The sequence below is a fragment of the Pleurodeles waltl genome, chromosome 7, assembly GCF_031143425.1.
Source record: "Pleurodeles waltl isolate 20211129_DDA chromosome 7, aPleWal1.hap1.20221129, whole genome shotgun sequence".
NCBI classification, from domain to species: domain Eukaryota; kingdom Metazoa; phylum Chordata; class Amphibia; order Caudata; family Salamandridae; genus Pleurodeles; species Pleurodeles waltl.
In genome coordinates this window covers 1360550061-1360571062 of record NC_090446.1, presented here as the reverse complement: position 1 = coordinate 1360571062, position 21002 = coordinate 1360550061, and positions in this window count along the sequence as shown.

Sequence of the window (21002 nt, the reverse complement as noted above, 5' to 3'; positions counted from 1 at the left end):
TAATCCTGATAGATGCTGAACTTGCAGCGGAAAGGGCTATGACTCTTCAAAATAGGCTTGCTTTAGACATTCTTTTAGCAAAGGATGGTGGCGTTTGCAAAATGCTTGGTGCACGACACTGTTGTACATATATCCCTGACAATAGTGTGAAAATTAAAACTATGCTTGCTAATCTAACAAAAGAAAGTGCAGATTTGAAGGAACTGAAAGAACCAGGAGTTAGGGAGAAGGTTGGAAAAGGACTTGCTTCAGTGGGACATTGGATTGGGGGAATTTGGAATGGAATATTGTTAAAAATAATAGAGGGAATTTTAATAGTGATAATTTGTGTATTTGGAATTGGGGAATAAAAAGGGGAATAATAATGATTATGGAAATAATTAAAAGAAGAAAGGAGGAGAAAATTATGAAAAGAATGGCAGAAGAATACAAAGCGCAAACTAGGGGAACTAAAAGGAAAAGAGAACTGACAGAATTTTAATGGAATAAAATTTGTGGGCTTAATTTGTGTGATGACCAGTAGTCATCAGAGGAGGGATTGATGAAGCAGAAAATGAAGGTTTTGATTTATTAACGCATAAACGTAGTGTGAAATAATCATGTGTGACTTTAACCGAACTAATAAAGATTGTACGGGGACAAAATGTGCCCTTAGAGTAGTTTTCCAACATTTATAAGCGTGCTTTATATAACGTGGTGTATTAGAATTGCACTAATCCAACATAATCATAAACGTGTGCTACGATTTGCTTGTTTGAAATGCTCTAGCTTAGCATTACTTCAATGGAGGCTTTGGCCTAGTTGCCTGGTCTCACGGTTTAGATGCTCGTATTTTTCCAATGTGCTATTAAACGTGTATTTTTGCTTGAAGCTGTACTTTTCCACTGAAACCGTTCACATGCTTATCTTAAAGTTTCGTGCCAGCCTGGCATATTTTCTCTTTACTCCAAGGTCGATTTGCAGGTGCGGACAATGGAGGCTCTGAAAGTGAACTAATTGGTATACAATGTTGCAACGTGCGTACCCATCTCCAAGGATAATGTATGCTTAAGTAAAAGCTTGAGAACTGTCGTTTTTGATTGGACAATTTGAAGCTAACCTATGAACCCTCCAATGGAAGACCCTACTGGATTCGAACTGTTGTCTATAAAACCCAGGTGCACGAGAGGAAAGTAGCTATTATCAGCCATTACCAGCTATTGCCCGACATTGCGTCATTTCGTAGCTATTATGGCCCATCTTGCTGCGACGCCATTTTGAGAGATACTTTGATGCTTTCTCTAATCGAGAGAAAGAGACTTTAAATGATTCTTGCCCTAGAGACTTTAACTTTGAAATGCCCTTTGCATGAAGTAGTAGTTTTATTGCCGCCGTGAGGCAATTGCCCCGTCCACCCCTGCCCCTTTGCCCCGTCCCATGCTGATCGAGAAACGGTACCTGTGAGACGAAGACTTCCTTGTATGCTGATCGTAATTGGTAAATATGAAAGGAAAATTGTAAAATTGCATTGTGTTTCTTTTAGGTAACCAACTGCTGATTTTGATAAGAGCCCTAGCTAGGAGTTTTCTAAATTTATGTTGCTAAATTGTTTTTGCATGAAGTCCCACATGCCGATGCTAATTTGAGGTTAGACGAGGATTCCATATGTCGCACGATGCAATTTGAGATCTTGTTATGCTGACTAAATGTACGCAATTAGCTCATTACAGATTATCGTATTAGTGATTTGCATTGCCATTATCGAATGCCTTGTGATTCAAATGCTACATAGATTACACTTGTTTCGCCGTTATGGACAGCTATTAATGTTCATTTATGTTTATCATTTGGTGTTGAGACACATATATATTGTGCTAGCTTTGTTAATATAGGGAAATAAATTCACTAACTTTGCAAGAAACTGGTGTGGTTATTCCTGACTGAAAGGTCAGGGTTCGCCGAAATGTATTCTGGATTAATTGTTAAGTGTTATGTTGATCAAGGTATTGCTTATGTTCGTTATTGATTATTGATTTGATGCGACTGATCGATATAAGAGTACGGAGAGTTCCCACTTAGTCAAAAGATTCATCGGCCTAAAGAGCGTCCGAACACAGGTAAATTATTACTACGGTTCGTTCTATCAGGATCCATTGGCATGCCTGTGTTTCCTGTACTTCCAGGCCAGCCTCTGCTTCTCCCTGTGCGTGTACCCTCTTGATTAACGAATTTAAATTCAGTTTACTATCTATTGCCATTGTGACAGCTGTCAGTGTCTGCAAAATGTAAATTTGGATGTCAAGTTTATCTGTGTTTAGAATTGTTGCGTTAGTTATGGCGATTAGTGTTTTCTTTTGGAATTCCCATCCTGTCACTGATAATGTTTTGACTGACTGCAGGATCCATCATTTGCGCTTGTTCTGGGTCTTGCTATGGGTTTGGAAGGGTGGATCTGGATCCTTCCTCAGGGGAGTCAGGGGTGGCGCCTCGTCCTGGCTAAACACTACCTCTAATACCTTAGAGTAAGTGAGCCTTCCAAGCTAATCTTCTCCAGTTCTTACAAGGGTGACTTTTGCATTCCTGGCTTCTTTTCCATGTGAGCACCTTTATTGGTAGTCTGGTTGGGGGACAGGTACCTGGTTGCTTCCATAAGGTTTTGACTGCGGCCCTTTATGACAACCATCGGTGACACTGTATAGCCCCTTTAGGCAAGCTTGTGTTCTACTGTGTTTGGCTTGTTTGTGTTTTTTTAAGTAGGGATACTGCTTGCTGCAATACATCTGGCATTGACTCTTGGGCTAATTTCAACGAAGGCATTGCTGCCCAAACTGAGCTCAGGGGGAGTGCACTGTGGCAAAGGGATCTGCAAGTTGGTTGATTTTCTGGGATCTCCACTTTTTGATGGCTGTTTTTCTTTAACGCAGTGAAAATGGTCTTGTTGTATCTTACCGCCCTCAACCCCCTTCTGGGATTCACTGTGTGAAGACCATGGCACTTCTGCTCCTACCTGTTGCATGTGCTCTGTCTTTAGAGTTTGGTTGAGTGCCTTGCCCCTGTTCACAAATTTTTCCTGTTTGAACTGAGTAACCTTCTTTTCTTGTTGTTTTGCATCATATCGTGGGCCATCTGCAGGAGCGAACTTTGTGTCCTCACTACCTCCTGCCTTGAGGAAAAGCTCCTTCCCCCTCCTCCTCCATCACCTCCTGCCGGCTCCTCCCCCTCGAACGATGGGGATATACCCTGTTTGTGCAAAGAGTGAACTGCACTTGAAAGATATCAGAGGTGATAATGCGGAGGCGCTCGCAGAGAGAGGCAAACCCACAAGAACGTAGTCTGGGCTTATCCGCCCTTCCGGCTCAACCCTCTAGCCACAGGGATAGCACTGCAACCACGCCACTCCACTAAATCTCCACTGATGCACCTCAACTGTATTGGGAACTCCAGTCCACCTTTCTGCCCACACAGGAAAGCCTCAGGAACCTGCTGCAGCAGAAACATGGCACAGAACAGTGTGAATGGGCAGGGCGGGGCTTGGGACTTTGGAGGCTGTAAATTTGCAGGGGAAGCTTAATCCAGAAGTCCCTCTATAAGCCTCTCACTAGTGCACTTCTAGAGTGTAGGATTGATTGACTGGTTAAGCTTGATTACCGGTAACAGGTGGTAGGTAAAAAGCAGGCAGGGAGTTGCCAGTGGAAGCAGGCAACTTAAAATATTATGGGTGGCCAGCGTTGGAGCAGTTAGCACAGTTAATTGCCCCCCCATGGGCACGCTGTGAGCTATAAGCTGCCCCCATCCACTCCACCTAGGCCCAAACTGACTCCCAAGATGTAAGCTCTGAGAGGAGCAATCGGACGACTGGATGAGAGTGGGAATGAGCAGGGGTATGGGCAGGTGCAGGGAGCAAGCAAGACCATGGCTTCCTGGCCCAGCCAAGCTTAGCCACAACTTGGCTAGTTACATACGTGCCAAAGTTGCCGGGAGGCCGCAGCTGCAGAAGACTCAGTCACTCTGCGCTGCCACAGAATTGCAGCCAACACCTAAACTCCACCCACAGGAAGCTCATCTCAGCTACAGGTTCTGTACGTGACTGCATGCCAGAAGATGTGTAAATCCTCCCCATCATCCATGAAATCAGACTGTGACTCTTTACAGGAGCAGGCTCTGCCAGCTCATGCATCTTCCATGCCTTAGCCTCTTCAGAATACCAAGAATCGCTTTTATTGTATAGCCTTCTTCCACTTGACATGGCGGCAAAAATAAGTGTAAATGTCACAGGCACTCTTCATCAAGTTTGCAAGGATTAAGGGAATCGAAACTTGCAACACGAAGGTCTAGCACGGATTTCCACATCACACACATTAAAATAATACTTTTCTGCTAGGTTACATATGGATCCAGTTGTTGCTGTTTCGCATCATTGTCAATTACAGGCCTCAACGTCTCTGTAGACTCTTGAGACTGGAGACTCTGCTGGTCCAGTATTAAATCTTTGACCCAGCTGGTCCCAGACAGATTTCAGAAGCAGTCTCATTAGCATCATGAACCATCTGTGCCCACGGAAGAGCACTCTTGGACCTTGCTTACACTGTTTACAAACCAAGTCTCTGGCCAACTGGTAGAAATTCTAGAAGACCAGCCCATGCCTTGCTGGAAAGCAGAAGCTGTAAATCCCTTTCCCTTCCTGTCTCATTTAGGTTCTGTGAAAACCCTCCCCAGATTGTTGCTGTTCTAACACTGCAGAGAGTGACCTTTTGCCCATGACTACTATGTCCATAGATACAGTGTAGCAGACTCATGTGTAATCTTGCATGGAGAACTATGGCTATGTAGGAAGCCATCTTTCCAAGGAGCCACATGTTTGTTCTGACTGTGAGATGCTGACCTAACTAAAAAACAAACAACAACAAAAAGGCAGTAGCTGCTGGAAGGCTAGCACTCACAGCTGGGAATACCCTTGCTTGTGATGGTGTTTAGAACTGACCCCAGGAAAGCCTGGATCTATAGAGATTGGAAGTGGGCCTTGTTTACATTTCTTGAGAATCTCAATTTGTGAAGAAGGGAGATAGCCGTTTGAGAGTATGCTAAGCATTGCTGCCTGCTTGCGCTCTTGATCAGCCAATTGTCTAGGTCAGGGAGGACATGTATTCCTCCCCCTCCTGAGGTGGGCAACTACAACAGCTAAACATTTTGTGAACACCCTTGAAGCTGTGATGACTCCAAAGGGCAGTACCTTGAACTGATGGTGTTGTCAACTTACTATGAAGCAGAGATAGTGCCAATGAGCCGTCATTATGTTGCTGTCGTAAAGACCATTGTATCTCTACAAGACTGCTGTATTGGGGGTGGGGGGGAAGCACCTCTGATTGTAGGCAACTGAGTCACTCCCACAACAGTTGGCAACTATCGGACCAACCCTCCCAGTTCTCTAGCAGCACCTCACCCAAAACATGAACAGTAAAGGTGATTTCTGGCAGCCTAGCTCATGGATTCTGAAATCATCCCAGGGATTTGCTGTGCAACAAGTCTTAGCCTTTTCTCTCGTTAGAAATGAGTCTCTTACACACACACAGGGGGCAAAGAAGAATATGCAGGAACGTTTTCAATGTATTTTATTGAAAAGACTGCAATCTACTATAAAATACATGAGCTGCAATGATTAGGATAATGACAGGAGACAAAATAAGGATTGTGAAAATAAGCGAGGTATGATAAACCTAATCTGCCCTAGCCATGTCCATGAGGATCGCCCCAGCACCTATTACCTTGGAACAAGGTCAGCCTCCAGTCCCCAAATCAAGCAAAATGATGCGCAGTGTAGATTAAATATCCTGGGTGGAACCCCCTTCTAATGACCTTGGTCTCAGAGTGTTTATATAAGGCACATGTTACTGTTCGTGCAGACACCCTGATGTACCTAAGTGTTAGATTGTGTGTGCAAACTTGGATTGTCAATACCATAACAAAAATGCCCGACATGTTCGTATTCTGTGAAGCAGAGGGGCATGATCACAATTCAATACATACATTACTGATGATGTTTCACAGAATGGCAACTGATTATAACATAAAAGCATTTCTTATAAAATGCAGGAACTGCAAGTACTGTTAAAATGAATAAAAGATGAATAATAAAACAGAGCATGTTTATCTAGGTAAGAGGGCAAGGGCCTGCAAGCTGAGGTTAAGCTAAACTCTTGTACCTGAGCAAACAAAAATGGATCCACAACATCTTCCCCTGTTGACGAAAAAAGTGTGCGAAATCCAAAGACTTAAAACGCTCTAAACTAAAATTCTAAAAGCAAGTTTAAAATCACACATAAGAGATTAAATGTTAACAGTGACAAGCAAAACATGTGTGCAGACAGGCTGAATTGAAAGGCAATTTGGTGTCACACTTTGTATATTTTGTGTTAAAAAAAAGCCAATGGTCAAATTAACAATTATGGTCTTGCAAGAGGTCTCCGATGTCATCAATGGCGATTGAGACCAAATAGGATTCCACATCGGCAGGTGACAGGTGAATCAAAGGATTAGCTGAGGATCCACGGAACAGAAGTGTGCAGGATCCTCAAACGCAAAGTGACCTGCGGAGGGGGCACCGTCCATTGTGCCAGATGTTGTTGGAGCCGGAAAATCCACAAGCGGTGGCTCATAAGTTGCCTTGCGAATCAGCCTCATTCTCAAGGGGCATGTCCGTGAATGAACCCTCATCGAGAACATTAACAGATTATTGTCCACAAGAGGCACAGGCTGCATGGCAAGGCCCACCATTGGTGCGCATTCAATGGTACACCAAATGCAGAGGAAAACCAGCTGCACACAGGCTACAATCGGTCTGAATGTCAATGGCCAATCATGCTCCAGCTCTTCCATAAGGGATGCTCCAAAATACTGCATCACACGATCAGGACACAGCCGGGTTGATGGTAGCTCAATCACTCTGCTTTGCTGAAATAGGGCAGCCACTATGTAGCAAAAAAGTTTGGCAGCAAAATCCTGCCAATCAACGACAATGTAATGGGGAATCTGCCAAAAAAGCTCAAAAAGAGAGAGTGTATGGCTGAAGGAATTACTTAAAATATGGTCTGGAAGGTACTGACAAACCCAGAACAGACAGCCTTAAAAAAGTGCACAATCCCTTCAATGCCAAAGGGGTTGAAAATTCTGTTGACCAATTCTACAAAATACGTGGGGAAATTGGTATTTTTTTTTGGAGACTGTATCTCAGCTGATGACCTCGCTATCTGGATATCGTACTTCTCTCTTGCTGATGTCAAAGTTCCTTGTTTTTGGAACAATGGCACCTTTAGTCTGCTCAGCTTGTCGAAATTTATATTCAAAGTAACAATGTGAGGCCACAATTTTGCTATTCTTTTCTCTAGTGTGAGGGAGAACAAAACATGGCCGCAACAAGTTACAATTTGGGAAACCAAAATCACATAAGAAATTCCAAGCTTCCTACCGGAGCAGCTCTCTTCGTTCAGAGCCAAATAACTTCCATTTGAAAGTATCTGAAATACTGGACAAATTAAAGGGACAGGAGTACGCTTCAGATAGCATGCCAAGTTGGTGACCTCCCCATCGCAAAGGCTGTGCAAGGACACCTGCTTACAAATCACAGAATGACTATCACATTTGCTTCCACTAAGAAAGACATCTGTTTCGCCATTCAGACACTTGTAATCGAAAGGCAACTCTCACACTTCATGTATGTGACTGTCTCCTAGCCGCTTATATCTGCCTACAGCAAAATGTTTCAAACAGTTTGTGAACTGAAAGGTGGAAATCGGTAGATATATAACCACATGTATAAACTATACTCCTGAGGAAATTTCTGCCACAGTAAAAGGCAACTTTTCTAACTTTTTAATGTTAAGCTTGGTGTAACTAGCCTCTTTGTTTAGCCATCATCTGTTGCTGTTTGGATAAATTAAAAGCGGCAAACAAGTTGCTACTAGTTATGTATTTCCAAGGCACGCAGCCATTTTTCAAGACTTGTAATGTCCAGCCTAACTGCATGATGGAGCGCAGTTGATTCAGCTCATGTTGGAGAAAAGACATGTCATTCTGTATGATGTCAATCACAGAAGACACAATATTATTTAAGGTATATATTCTGTTGGACAAAGTGTTTATTTCACTATCAACAACAGATAAAGCTTTTTCCATATTTTCCCTATCTATCTGCCTCAAACGTGAAGCAGCTTCCAATTGGGAAAGCTTCCAAATCTCATTATATATGGCATACAGGAAACATTTTGAGCGTAGCTTCCTAGGACCCAACAAGAAATCTTGTAAGTCAATTTCCTCAGAAAAGAGACTAATCTGTTGTTTCACTGCTGCTAAGATGGAAGAACATAACTACTGTTGGCACAGTTTACACACACTGTATGTGGTAACAATACCAGAGTGTTCCCCTGAGACATAGCAAGGGTCTGGCTGGGTTGTTTTGAAACCCCCTGAGGAATTAACAAAATGTGCTTGTCAACCATTTGTGTCCCTTGGCCAAAATAACCACTCGCCATGACTTGAAAGTAAGGAATTAAAGGTACTACTGAAACCAAACTGTTAGTTGATCTTCAGTAACATTTGAAAGCATGTGCCATTTGTGAAATTTAGCGAGTGCAGGGATCCTGGGTACGTTCATTTCTTTTACATTTGCTGGCATGGTGCTTGTTGAACTGTTTCATTTAAAAATATAATTTGTAAAGGAATAAGGCATGCTCTAAACAAAGCTTCCCTACACTGTATCTGCCAAACATTTGTTCTCCATACACTTTTCACATCAAGATTGTTCTTCCAAAACTTGTAGCCTTTGACAGCAAGCTGGGAAACAAAGGAGTCTGAATAAATCAGTTTTGTATTGGTTAGCAATATCTTGCTTATTCTGGAAAGTAGTAATTTGAAATAATATGACCTAGGTTTTCTAGTGTCATGCCCAGTAAAATATGCAATGTGCTATGCTACATATGTTTAGGAACTCCCCACAGGTGGAGTCTGACAATGTGCCCACTGTGTATAGTTGAAAACTGATCTGGGCCTACTAACTCGGTGCAGCAAGTAACGTCCCTAATGGTTGTAACAGAACATTTACCCTTAACCGCTTCTGTGCCTTGGACGAGATGATCTCATCCAAGGCTACAGTTCCCCTGTGCCTTGGACGAGATCATCTCGTCCAAGGCACAGGGGAACTTGGGGGAGCGCTAGCGCGCCCCCCGTGCACCCCCCTCCCCCCCAAGGCGGGGATGGAAGGGGAACACCTTCCCCTTCCACCCCCACACTTCCCCCCTGTGACGTCAGCGCGCGAGCGCGCGCTGATTTGTCACAGGGGCCTCAAAAGTATTTCTCTTTCAATCACTGGGGGAGGCCTGGAGGGGCTTCAAAGGGAAGGAAAAGTATTTCCTTCCCTTTGAAGTCTCTCCGAGGGTTTCAAAAGCCGGATTGCTTGCAATCCGGCTTTTGAAACCCCACTAGACACCAGGGATTTTTCTTTTTTTTTACTGAAATTTCCATAAGGGAGCCACCCCTTGGGCAAGGGTCGCTCCCATGGGGGGCATTTTTTCGGGAAGGCCTTCCTGCCCCCCCTGGGGGCAGATCGGCCTATTATTAGGCCGATCTGCCCCCAGGGGGGGCAGAAACCTCTAGGCACCAGGGACCATTTTTTTTTTTTTATGTTTCATTTTTTTTTTTTAGGTGGGGAGCGACCCCTTAGGCAAGGGTCGCTCCCCTTGGGGGAAAATTATATTTAGGCCATTTCTGCCCCCCTTGGGGGCAGATTGGCCTATTTTGATGAGGCCAATCTGCCCCCAAGGAGGGCAGAAACCACTAGACACCAGGGAGTTTTTTCTTTGCGTGAATTTCACGCAAGAGGAGCGACCCCTTAGGCAAGGGTCGCTCCCTGGGGGGGCAAATTTATTTTAGGCCATTTCTGCCCCCCCTGGGGGCAGAAACCTCTAGGCGCCAGGGCAATTTTTTTTTTTTTTTTGTTTTTTTAGAGATGGGGAGCGACCAGATTCCAGAACTTTCTGCCACAGAAATGTGAGGAACATGTGTTTTTTTAGCCAAATTTTGAGGTTTGCAAAGGATTCTGGGTAACAGAACCTGGTCCGAGCCCCGCAAGTCACCCCTCCTTGGATTCCCCTAGGTCTCTAGTTTTCAGAAATGCACAGGTTTGGTAGGTTTTCCTAGGTGCCGGCTGAGCTAGAAGCCAAAATCTACAGGTAGGCACTTCGCAAAAAACACCTCTGTTTTCTTCCAAAAATTTGGATGTGTCCACGTTGCGCTTTGGGGCGTTTCCTGTCGCGGGCGCTAGGCCTACCCACACAAGTGAGGTATCATTTTTATCGGGAGACTTGGGGGAACGCTGGGTGGAAGGAAATTTGTGGCTCCTCTCAGATTCCAGAACTTTCTGCCACTGAAATGTGAGGAACATGTGTTCTTTTAGCCAAATTTTGAGGTTTGCAAAGGATTCTGGGTAACAGAACCTGGTCCGAGCGCCCAAAGTCACCCCATCTTGGATTCCCCCAAGTCTCTAGTTTTCAGAAATGCACAGGTTTGGTAGGTTTCCCTAGGTGCCGGCTGAGCTAGAGGCCAAAACCTACAGGTAGGCACTTCGCAAAAAACACCTCTGTTTTCTTCCAAAAATTTGGATGTGTCCACGTTGCGCTTTGGGGCGTTTCCTGTCGCGGGCGCTAGGCCTACCCACACAAGTGAGGTATCATTTTTATCGGGAGACTTGGGGGAACGCTGGGTGGTAGGAAATTTGTGGCTCCTCTCAGATTCCAGAACTTTCTGCCACAGAAATGTGAGGAACATGTGTTTTTTTAAGCCAAATTTTGAGGTTTGCAAAGGATTCTGGGTAACAGAACCTGGTCCGAGCCCCGCAAGTCACCCCATCTTGGATTCCCCTAGGTCTCTAGTTTTCAAAAATGCACAGGTTTGGTAGGTTTCCCTCGGTGCCGGCTGAGCTAGAGGCCAAAATCTACAGGTAGGCAGTTCGCAAAAAACACCTCTGTTTTCTTCCAAAAATTTGGATGTGTCCACGTTGCGCTTTGGGGCGTTTCCTGTCGCGGGCGCTAGGCCTACCCACACAAGTGAGGTATCATTTCTATCGGGAGACTTGGGGGAACGCTGGGTGGAAGGAAATTTGTGGCTCCTCTCAGATTCCAGAACTTTCTGCCACAGAAATGTGAGGAACATGTGTTTTTGTAGCCAAATTTTGAGGTTTGCAAAGGATTCTGGGTAACAGAACCTGGTCCGAGCCCCGCAAGTCACCCCTCCTTGGATTCCCCTAGGTCTCTAGTTTTCAGAAATGCACAGTTTGGTAGGTTTCCCTAGGTGCCAGCTGAGCTAGAGGCCAAAATCTACAGGTAGGCACTTCGCAAAAAACACCTCTGTTTTCTTCCAAAAATTTGGATGTGGCCACGTTGCACTTTGGGGCGTTTCCTGTCGCGGGCGCTAGGCCTACCCACACAAGTGAGGTATCATTTCTATCGGGAGACTTGGGGGAACGCTGGGTGGAAGGAAATGTGTGGCTCCTCTCAGATTCCAGAACTTTCTGCCACAGAAATGTGAGGAACATGTGTTTTTTTAGCCAAATTGAGGTTTGCAAAGGATTCTGGGTAACAGAACCTGGTCCGAGCCCCGCAAGTCACCCCATCTTGGATTCCCCTAGGTCTCTAGTTTTTAGAAATGCACAGGTTTGGTAGGTTTCCCTAGGTGCCGGCTGAGCTAGAGGCCAAAATCTACAGGTAGGCACTTCGCAAAAAACACCTCTGTTTTCTTCCAAAAATGTGGATGTGTCCACGTTGCGCTTTGGGGCGTTTCCTGTCGCGGGCGCTAGGCCTACCCACACAAGTGAGGTATCATTTCTATCGGGAGACTTGGGGGAACGCTGGGTGGAAGGAAATTTGTGTCTCCTCTCAGATTCCAGAACTTTCTGCCACAGGAATGTGAGGAACATGTGTTTTTTTAGCCATATTTTGAGGTTTGCAAAGGATTCTGGGTAACAGAACCTGGTCCGAGCCCCGCAAGTCACCCCTCCTTGGATTCCCCTAGGTCTCTAGTTTTCAGAAATGCACAGGTTTGGTAGGTTTCCCTAGGTGCCGGCTGAGCTAGAGGCCAAAATCTACAGGTAGGCACTTCGCAAAAAACACCTCTGTTTTCTTCCAAAAATTTGGATGTGGCCATGTTGCGCTTTGGGGCGTTTCCTGTCGCGGGCGCTAGGCCTACCCACACAAGTGAGGTATCATTTCTATCGGGAGACTTGGGGGAACGCTGGGTGGAAGGAAATTTGTGGCTCCTCTCAGATTCCAGAACTTTCTGCCACAGAAATGTGAGGAACATTTGTTTTTTTAGCCAAATTTTGAGGTTTGCAAAGGATTCTGGGTAACAGAACCTGGTCCGAGCCCCGCAAGTCACCCCTCCTTGGATTCCCCTAGGTCTCTAGTTTTCAGAAATGCACAGGTTTGGTAGGTTTCCCTAGGTGCCGGCTGAGCTAGAGGCCAAAATCTACAGGTAGGCACTTCGCAAAAAACACCTCTGTTTTCTTCCAAAAAATTGGATTTGTCCACGTTGCGCTTTGGGGCGTTTCCTGTCGCGGGCGCTAGGCCTACCCACACAAGTGAGGTATCATTTTTATCGGGAGACTTGGGGGAACGCTGGGTGGAAGGAAATTTGTGGCTCCTCTCAGATTCCAGAACTTTCTGCCACAGAAATGTGAGGAACATGTGTTTTTTTAGCCAAATTTTGAGGTTTGCAAAGGATTCTGGGTAACAGAACCTGGTCCGAGCCCCACAAGTCACCCCATCTTGGATTCCCCTAGGTCTCTAGTTTTCAGAAATGCACAGGTTTGGTAGGTTTCCCTAGGTGCCGGCTGAGCTAGAGGCCAAAATCTACAGGTAGGCACTTCGCAAAAAACACCTCTGCTTTCTTCCAAAAAATTGGATTTGTCCACAATGCGCTTTGGGGCGTTTCCTGTCGCGGGCGCTAGGCCTACCCACACAAGTGAGGTATCATTTTTATCGGGAGACTTGGGGGAACATAGATTAGCAAAATAAGTGTTATTGCCCCTTGTCTTTCTCTACATTTTTTCCTTCCAAATATAGGAGAGTGTGTAAAAAAGACATCTATTTGAGAAATGCCCTGTAATTCACATGCTAGTATGGTCGCCCCGGAATTCAGAGATGTGCAAATAACCACTGCTTCTCAACACCTTATCTTGTGCCCTTTTTGGAAATACAAAGGTTTTCTTGATAGCAATTTTTTACTCTTTATATTTCAGCAAATGAATTGCTGTATACCCGGTATAGAATGAAAACGCACTGCAGGGTGCAGCTCATTTATTGGCTCTGGGTTCCTCGGGTTCTTGATGAACCTACAAGCCCTATATATCCCCGCAACCAGATGAGTCCAGCAGACGTAACGGTATATTGCTTTCGATAATCTGACATTGCAGGGAAAAGTTACAGAGTAAAACGTAGAGAAACATTTATGTTTTTTTCACCTCAATTTCAATAGTTTTCTTTTTCAGTTGTTATTTTCTGTAGGAAACCCTTGTAGGATCTACACAAATGACCCCTTGCGGAATTCAGAATTTTGTCTACTTTTCAGAAATGTTTAGGTTTCTGGGATCCAGCATTGTTTTCATGCCCATTTCTGTCACTGACTGGAAGGAGGCTGAAAGCACAAACAATTGCAAAAATGGGGTATGTCCCAGTAAAATGCCAAAATTGTGTTGGAAAATTGGGTTTTCTGATTCAAGTCTGCCTGTTCCTGAAAGCTGGGAAGCTGCTGAGTTTAGCACCGCAAACCCTTTGTTGATGCCATTTTCAGGAGAAAAACCGCAAGCCTTCTTCTGCAGCCACTTTTTCCAATTTTTTTGAAAAAAACGAAATGTTCCCTGTATTTTGGCCAATTTCTTGGCCTCCTTCAGGGGAACCCACAAAGTCTGGGTACCTCTAGAATCCCTAGGATGTTGGAAAAAAAGGACGCAAATTTGGCCTGGTTAGCTTATGTGGATAAAACGTTATGAGGGCCTAAGCGCGAACTGCCCCAAATAGGCAAAAAAAGGCCTGGCACAGGAGGGGGAAAAGCCCTGGCAGCGAAGGGGTTAATTTGCTGTGTTCATATACAAGTCTTCACTTTTAAAAACAGTGTAGTAGTCTAGCTCAGCAAGCATAGAATCAACCGTTTTAACATCCCAGTCATTGGAAACACCAGGTGTAGTAACATCAGTCATTGATATTTTAAACGCATATGGAATTTGAATGACCTCAGTAGGGCCGTATATATCAAAGTGCAATTTATCCCAAACAATCCCATCAGGAATCGTAACTGCTGGAATGTACACAAAAGACAAGTCTCTTTGAACTTTATAAGAAGATAAGTAAGTTGTTAAAACCTCATCCATCGGCTCAACGGCTGGGCATTCAGGAAGGTAATGCCCATTTATCAAGAGAAAGAAAACAGTGACAAAACAAATATGTAGCAGAAAGGCAAGCAATGCCAACAGTATCCGGAGATTATACCTGGATAAACGAAACCATTTTTTTAAGCCATATGTACAGCTTACATATCCTTGATACAGTTTCTGTTGTAGAATTAGAAGAATCAGAAGAGAAGTCATCAATGTCGACAAAGGAACCAGAAGCAGTCCGTGCAAATACAGGAGCCGGTGCAGAGCCGGTGGATGGATGCACTTGCTGTGGAGGTTCGTAGTAGATGATGCCATATGTCTGTGTGGAATTGGAGTTGTAAAGTTCCATATCTCAGACTTCTCTTGTTGTTGTTGAAGTACTGACTGGAATCAACAAAAGCTCATTCTCCACAGTCCCCTTGCTCGAGGAGCCAATTGTTTAATTATTATACCAATTAGTGGCTGCAGAAACGCTGTTTACTGCTTGTAGAGGTATGTTCTGTTGGGTAGTGAGAGGGAAGCGGGTACTCCCCAAAGGAACCCGTAGTCTACTGTGTAGGATTGGCCACATGGTGCAATTTGACATTGTCAATGGAGACAAATCTGTTTCCTTTGGAACCAGGCAGCGGTGGTAGGATGACAGTTCTGATACCGTATATTCCCAGGACTGGAATCGGTGCTCTGTAGGATAGGCGGAATTCCTTCTTCACATCAATCTTTTCACGTACTAGATCCCCAACTTTAGGAATCCACCTGGTAGATGTTGTTGGCAAATCTCTTATTCCCAAGGTGACGGTAAAGGCAGATAAATTGTCATCACAGAACTGCTGTAGCTCCTGTAAATTAGCGAAAGAATTCATTCATGTCAAACGGTGTGTCTGCTGCTACCACTCCAGGTCCATCAAGGTCTGGGACATTCATAGGTATCCCAAACAACCCCTCATAAGGGGTGAGACCTTTCAAAGACCTTCTGGACAGATTATCTAATGCTGTCTGGACCCTTTATAAGTGATGAAGCCAACGACGACCTAAACTTAATACTCTTGCTGTTAAGGATTGTTTCAAGTCTCAATTTCTCCTCTGCACAACCAAATTACCCTTGGGATTGTATGGGGAAGAGTAATGGAGTTCAACACCTATCATCCTCATGGTGTCCCTGGATGCCCTAGTGGCAAAAGCAGGACCCTGGTCCAAGTGGAATGCTGCAACCGTATATGTACTGATAAAGACCTGCAAATCTTTAATAACAGTTTGAGTGTCAGCCGACAGATGTGGCCATACCCACAGGAATCTAGAACAGGAATCAACAGAGACTAAGATGTATTTGTATGCACCATCAGTCTGTAAGGGACCACAATGGTCCAGGTACACACACTGTAATGGTCTGTTTGACACTAAGAGGGATGTCTGTGGTGGCCGGTTACGGTGCACCAAAGGCAAGCCCATCTGCACCCATCCACCCCTGGAGCGCGCCCAACACCATGGACCCTGGCCCTCGCTCCATCCGTCGGTTCAACTCCAATATACTATGCGCCCTCAACCCGGGAAGATCTTCAGCCTGCCACCTAGCTGACCCAAGAAACACTAATGGACCTTTCTTGTGCTGCGTATGCTCCGGCACCCTCAACCGACCACCACAGAATCCAGAACCAAGCACAGACGACCACCTCAAGTGCATACTCCTCAACACACCCTCCCTCGTCAAGCACGCAGTGGAAGCCTGGGACCTCCTCAACACGACTGCCCCGTATGTCGCCTTCCTCACAGAGACGCGGATCACCCCCACCTCGGCCCTGGACATCGCCAAGGCCATCCCAGACAACTGCAAAATCATCCACAAGGACAGAGCCAACCGTCCAGGAGGAGGCATCACCATAGTCTACAAGAACACCCTTCACCTGACAACCACCAACGAGTCACAGATTCAGCCAACCCATTAACACCTACACTTCCAGATCCAGACCAACCCCAACTCCTCCCTCTGTGGCACACTCATCTACAGGCCACCCGAACCTCAACCTTAATTCAGCAACCCATCGCCGACCTTGTCACCCCCCCAAGCACTCACCTCCACCGACTACATCCTACTCAGTGACCAAAACTTCCACCTTAATATCCACGATGACGCCCAACACCACAAACCTCTTGGACAACCTTGCAACAATCGGCCTCAAACAACTTGTCAACATTCCCATTCACACAGCCGGACACACCCTCGACCCAGTCTTCTCAGCAGGGAACAACATCACCATCTCTCTCACCTCCGAACACCATTGGACCAACCACAAGTGCGTCCACTTCACCTTCACAAAGAACAATGCACGCCACTATGCTCCCCCACCACCCCGGACGACACTGGGCCAAAGTCACAGAAGCACAACTCACCAACGCACTCAGCCACTCCCCCCCACCGGACACAGCAAACACAAATGAATTCACACTTAATGTACACTGCTGGATATCAGAATGCGCTAACAGCATAGCCCCCCTCAGGAAACCCGAAGGAAATAGACAAAGCTAAAAACACCTAAATGGTTAATAACAGACCGACAAGAGTCCAAACACTCCTGCAGGCAACTGGAACGGAAAAGGAGAAACAGCAAATCAACCGAAGACTGCATAGCCTACAAGAATGCAGTCACCATGCACCACCAGAGCCGCCAAAAAGCCACCATTCAAGAACGCCTCAGCACCAGCACTCACAACAGCATGGAGCTCTTCGCCATCATCAAAGAGTTCACGAACCCCGGGACACATACCTCATCCATCCCTCCCTCTCAAGACCTCTGCGACAACCTCGCCACCTTCTTTCACCGGAAAATCCAGGACATATATGAAGGCTTCAAGAACCAAAACCCGCCTGCACTGCCCACAAATACCACCACGGACCCCGCACAACAGATCCTCAACTCTTGGAACCCCATCACCACAGAGGATACCCAAAGACTCATGAACTCCATCCACTTGGGAGCACCCTCAGATCCGTGCCCTCATCACATCTTCAACCTGGCCAGCGTCACCATAGCACATGAGCTCTGCCAGACTATCAACCGATCCTTCAAGACCTCCACCGTCCCATCAGACTAAAAGCACACTGAGATCAACCTGCTACTCAAGAAACCCACAGCCAACCCAAGGGATCTGAAAAACTACGGATCCACCTCTCTGCTCAGTTTCCCAGCCAAAGTAACGGAAAAGGCCATCAACCAGCAGCTCACCGAATTCCTCGAAACACACCACATCCTAGACCAATCCCAATCCAGATTCAGAAGCAACTTCATCACCAAATCAGCACTCCTAGTAGCCACAGACAACATACATGCCATACTAAACCACAGAGACACAGCCGCACTCATCCTCCTTGACCTCTCTGCCGCACGCAACAACGTCTCCCACTCCACCCTCTGCGCAAGACTCCACCACGCTGGCATTCGCCATGAAGCACTGGAATGGATCAGATCCTTTCTCACCAGAAGAACACAGAGTGTCAGACTACCGCTGTTCACATCAGAACCCAAAGAAACATGCTGCGGAGTGCCCCAAAGATCATCACGCAGCCCGACGCTTTTCAACATCAATATGGCCTCCCTCGCCAAGATCATCAAACAAAAAGTGCTAAACAGCGTCTCCTATGCCAACGATACCCAAATGATCCTCTCCCTGTCCAAAGACCCTGTAAAGGCCACGATGAGATCGCCTGGATGAAAGTCAGCTGCCTCAAACGCAACTCGGACAAGACAGAGATCCTCGTAATCAGCTCCACCCCCTCTGCCTGGAACGACTCCTGGTGGTCGCCCGCACTGGAAAACGCTCCCACTGACCACGCGTGCAATCTGAGCATCATCCTGGACTCCTCTCTGTCCATGAGCCACCAAGTCAACGGCGTCTCGTCTTCATGTTTCCACACCCTTCGACTCCTTCAAGTGGATCCCCACCGACACGAGGAGGACAGTTACCCTCGCACTCATCAGTGGCAAACTGGACTACGGCAACACACTCTATGCTGGCATCACCAAGAAACTGCAATCAAGACTACAAAGAAAGCAGCAGCCAGGCTCATCCTGGACATCCCACGACACAGCTACATCTCCTCCTGCCTCAGACCTATACTGGCTCCAACTCAACAGGCACATTACATACAAACGTCTGATTCACACCAACATAGGACCGGCCTACTTCAACCACGCCTCACCTTCTAAGTACCCAACAGACAACTCCTTTCTTCCGAGCGTGCCCTCACAGCCATTCCCAAGATCCGAAAAAGCACAGCAGGAGGAAGATCCTTCTCCTACCTTGCAACCCAGACATGGAACATGTGGCTTCTCAAACTAAGACAGACCACATAACTGAAGCAGATCAGGAAGGACCTCAAGACCTGGCTTTTTGATTGAAAAGCATGTCTGCAAACAGTGTTTTGAGACCCCATGGGTGATTAGCCGCAATATTGAAATACTGATTGATTAATGTTGGAACCTTTTATTTGTTGGCAAATGTCACAAAAACAGACATATTGCTTGGTCTGTTTGTAAGGACCTGGCCACCAAAAGTGTTTCTGTAGAAGAGAAATGGTGGTCGCCACCCCTTCATGAGCAGAAGCGACACCCTCATGCGCTGCTTTGATAAGAACTGGTCTCGATCTTGGTTGGGGATCACACAATCTCATACCCCTGGAATGGCTGCAAATGCAACATTCCGAGTACTAACACAATATGTGTATTTTGCAGGGTACGCTTTTGGCAAAGGCTGGCCATCAGCCAAAGCTTTCATGGCAGCCAGTGTCTCATTATCAAACCTCGTATGAGAACGAGTCACTGTAGCAACAGAACCCATAGCTACTGCGGATTTGGGGGCTTCATCAGCCAGAGTATTCCACACAACGTGTACTCCTACACGTTGGTGGCCCAATGTATGTACTACATGAGCATCTGGTAGTCTGTCCTTAAGATCAGCTACCCTCCACCACAACATTCTTTGTTTTATGGTGTTCTCCTTAGAATCTCTGAACCAATTCAAATGCCAATGATTGAGAATCATTGTAGGACTGGACACAGTAATATGAATCACAAACAATTAGTGTGGGATGAGCCAGATCCTTATGTTCCAGTGCCAAGATTAGAGCCTTAAGCTCTGCCAGCTGTGCAGTGCAATCATCTATGGTCTGCGTGTAGGAATTCTGAGGGTGAAATACATCATCCCTCATCACACCGCTTATGGCGGGCTGCTCAAGCGGCTGAATATTGATGTTTAGTAACTATAGCTGGTTGTGCTGATCCATCAGTTTAAATGATAGTTTGGTACTAGTCAAGTGGTCATAAATTGGTAGGTGCGGGGTACTCCTGCTCATACTGGAGAAACTCTTGTGTTTGTAATTTTGGGTCAAAAATTTAATCAACATCAGTTGCAGTTAGAGAAGTTACAGACGCTTGCCTTGGTAACAGCCTCTAAGGCTGGCACCGGGGGAATGGCAATATTGCGATTCCCCTGGGCTAGTGGCCTCTCTTTTATGACAGCCATCTGTACAGCTGTCAGCATCTTTTCTGTGGGTGCAAACATTGTTCTGCATTTGAATACAAATGGGATTTATATGCTATGGGTACCGTGTCACCCTCATTGAAAGTGTCATACATAAACCTGATGGCACCAGCGATTATTCTGATGACCAAGTTTGTTTTGGTATTACGTGTGTGTAAATGGTTTGCTTCAAGCATGTCCTGCTGAAGGTCTCTGAGAATGCATGTATGTTCTAGTGTCCAAAGTTTGTTTGACAAATCTAGACATATTAAGTCATAAAGAGGTTTTATACATTGTGCATAAACAGGTGTGTATATTCTGCCAAAGTTAAAGAAACCCAGCAATGACTGTAGTTTCTTAATGGTATTTGGTGGTTGAAGTTGTGTGTATTTTTCTAGCAAGTGCGAGGCCAGGCTCTTTCCTTCATCAGATTACTCATATTCTAGAAAAAGGACACTGAGAAAGGCAGTTTTTGTTTTCTTGAAATTGAATTTATAGACCTGAGCGGCAAATCCAAGAATTATCCAATCGACCCTGTCAGAATGAATGTTGAGGTCATCGTCTGTGAGCGAAATATCATCCAGATAGGACGACATCTCGGGTCAATATCACGTAATATAGATGTTACCCCGAGCTGAAAACGTAGGCTGTTCTCATACACCTGGGGCAAACGACAAAAGTGACACTGTGAGCCTAATGCGCTGAAGGTGCTAAGATCTTGACTTTCAGGTGCTAGGTTTTGGCAGAAAAAAAACTTTGAAAACATCCAAGGTTGTTTTGTATTTTTTGCGCACAGTATTGTTAATTAGTGTTGTGCTGTGTACATTTTGTTTTGCATATGTGCGTGTGACTAGTTAAATGTCTGTAATCTAAGACTTATAAATGAATGGTCTTATTTTGCAACACGGAATAACAGGTTATTCATTCCAGAGACACAGGATTCAATTACTCCCTGGTACTCGAGTTGTGTGAGAATCTCTCTCACCGGGGCTTTAGCCTCATGCTTAATAGGATACTGTGGCAGAGGCTGTGGTGTGGACCTAAGTGGTATTACATGGTTGGGAGATTCATTATCCTATCCCAAGTGGTTGCAGTA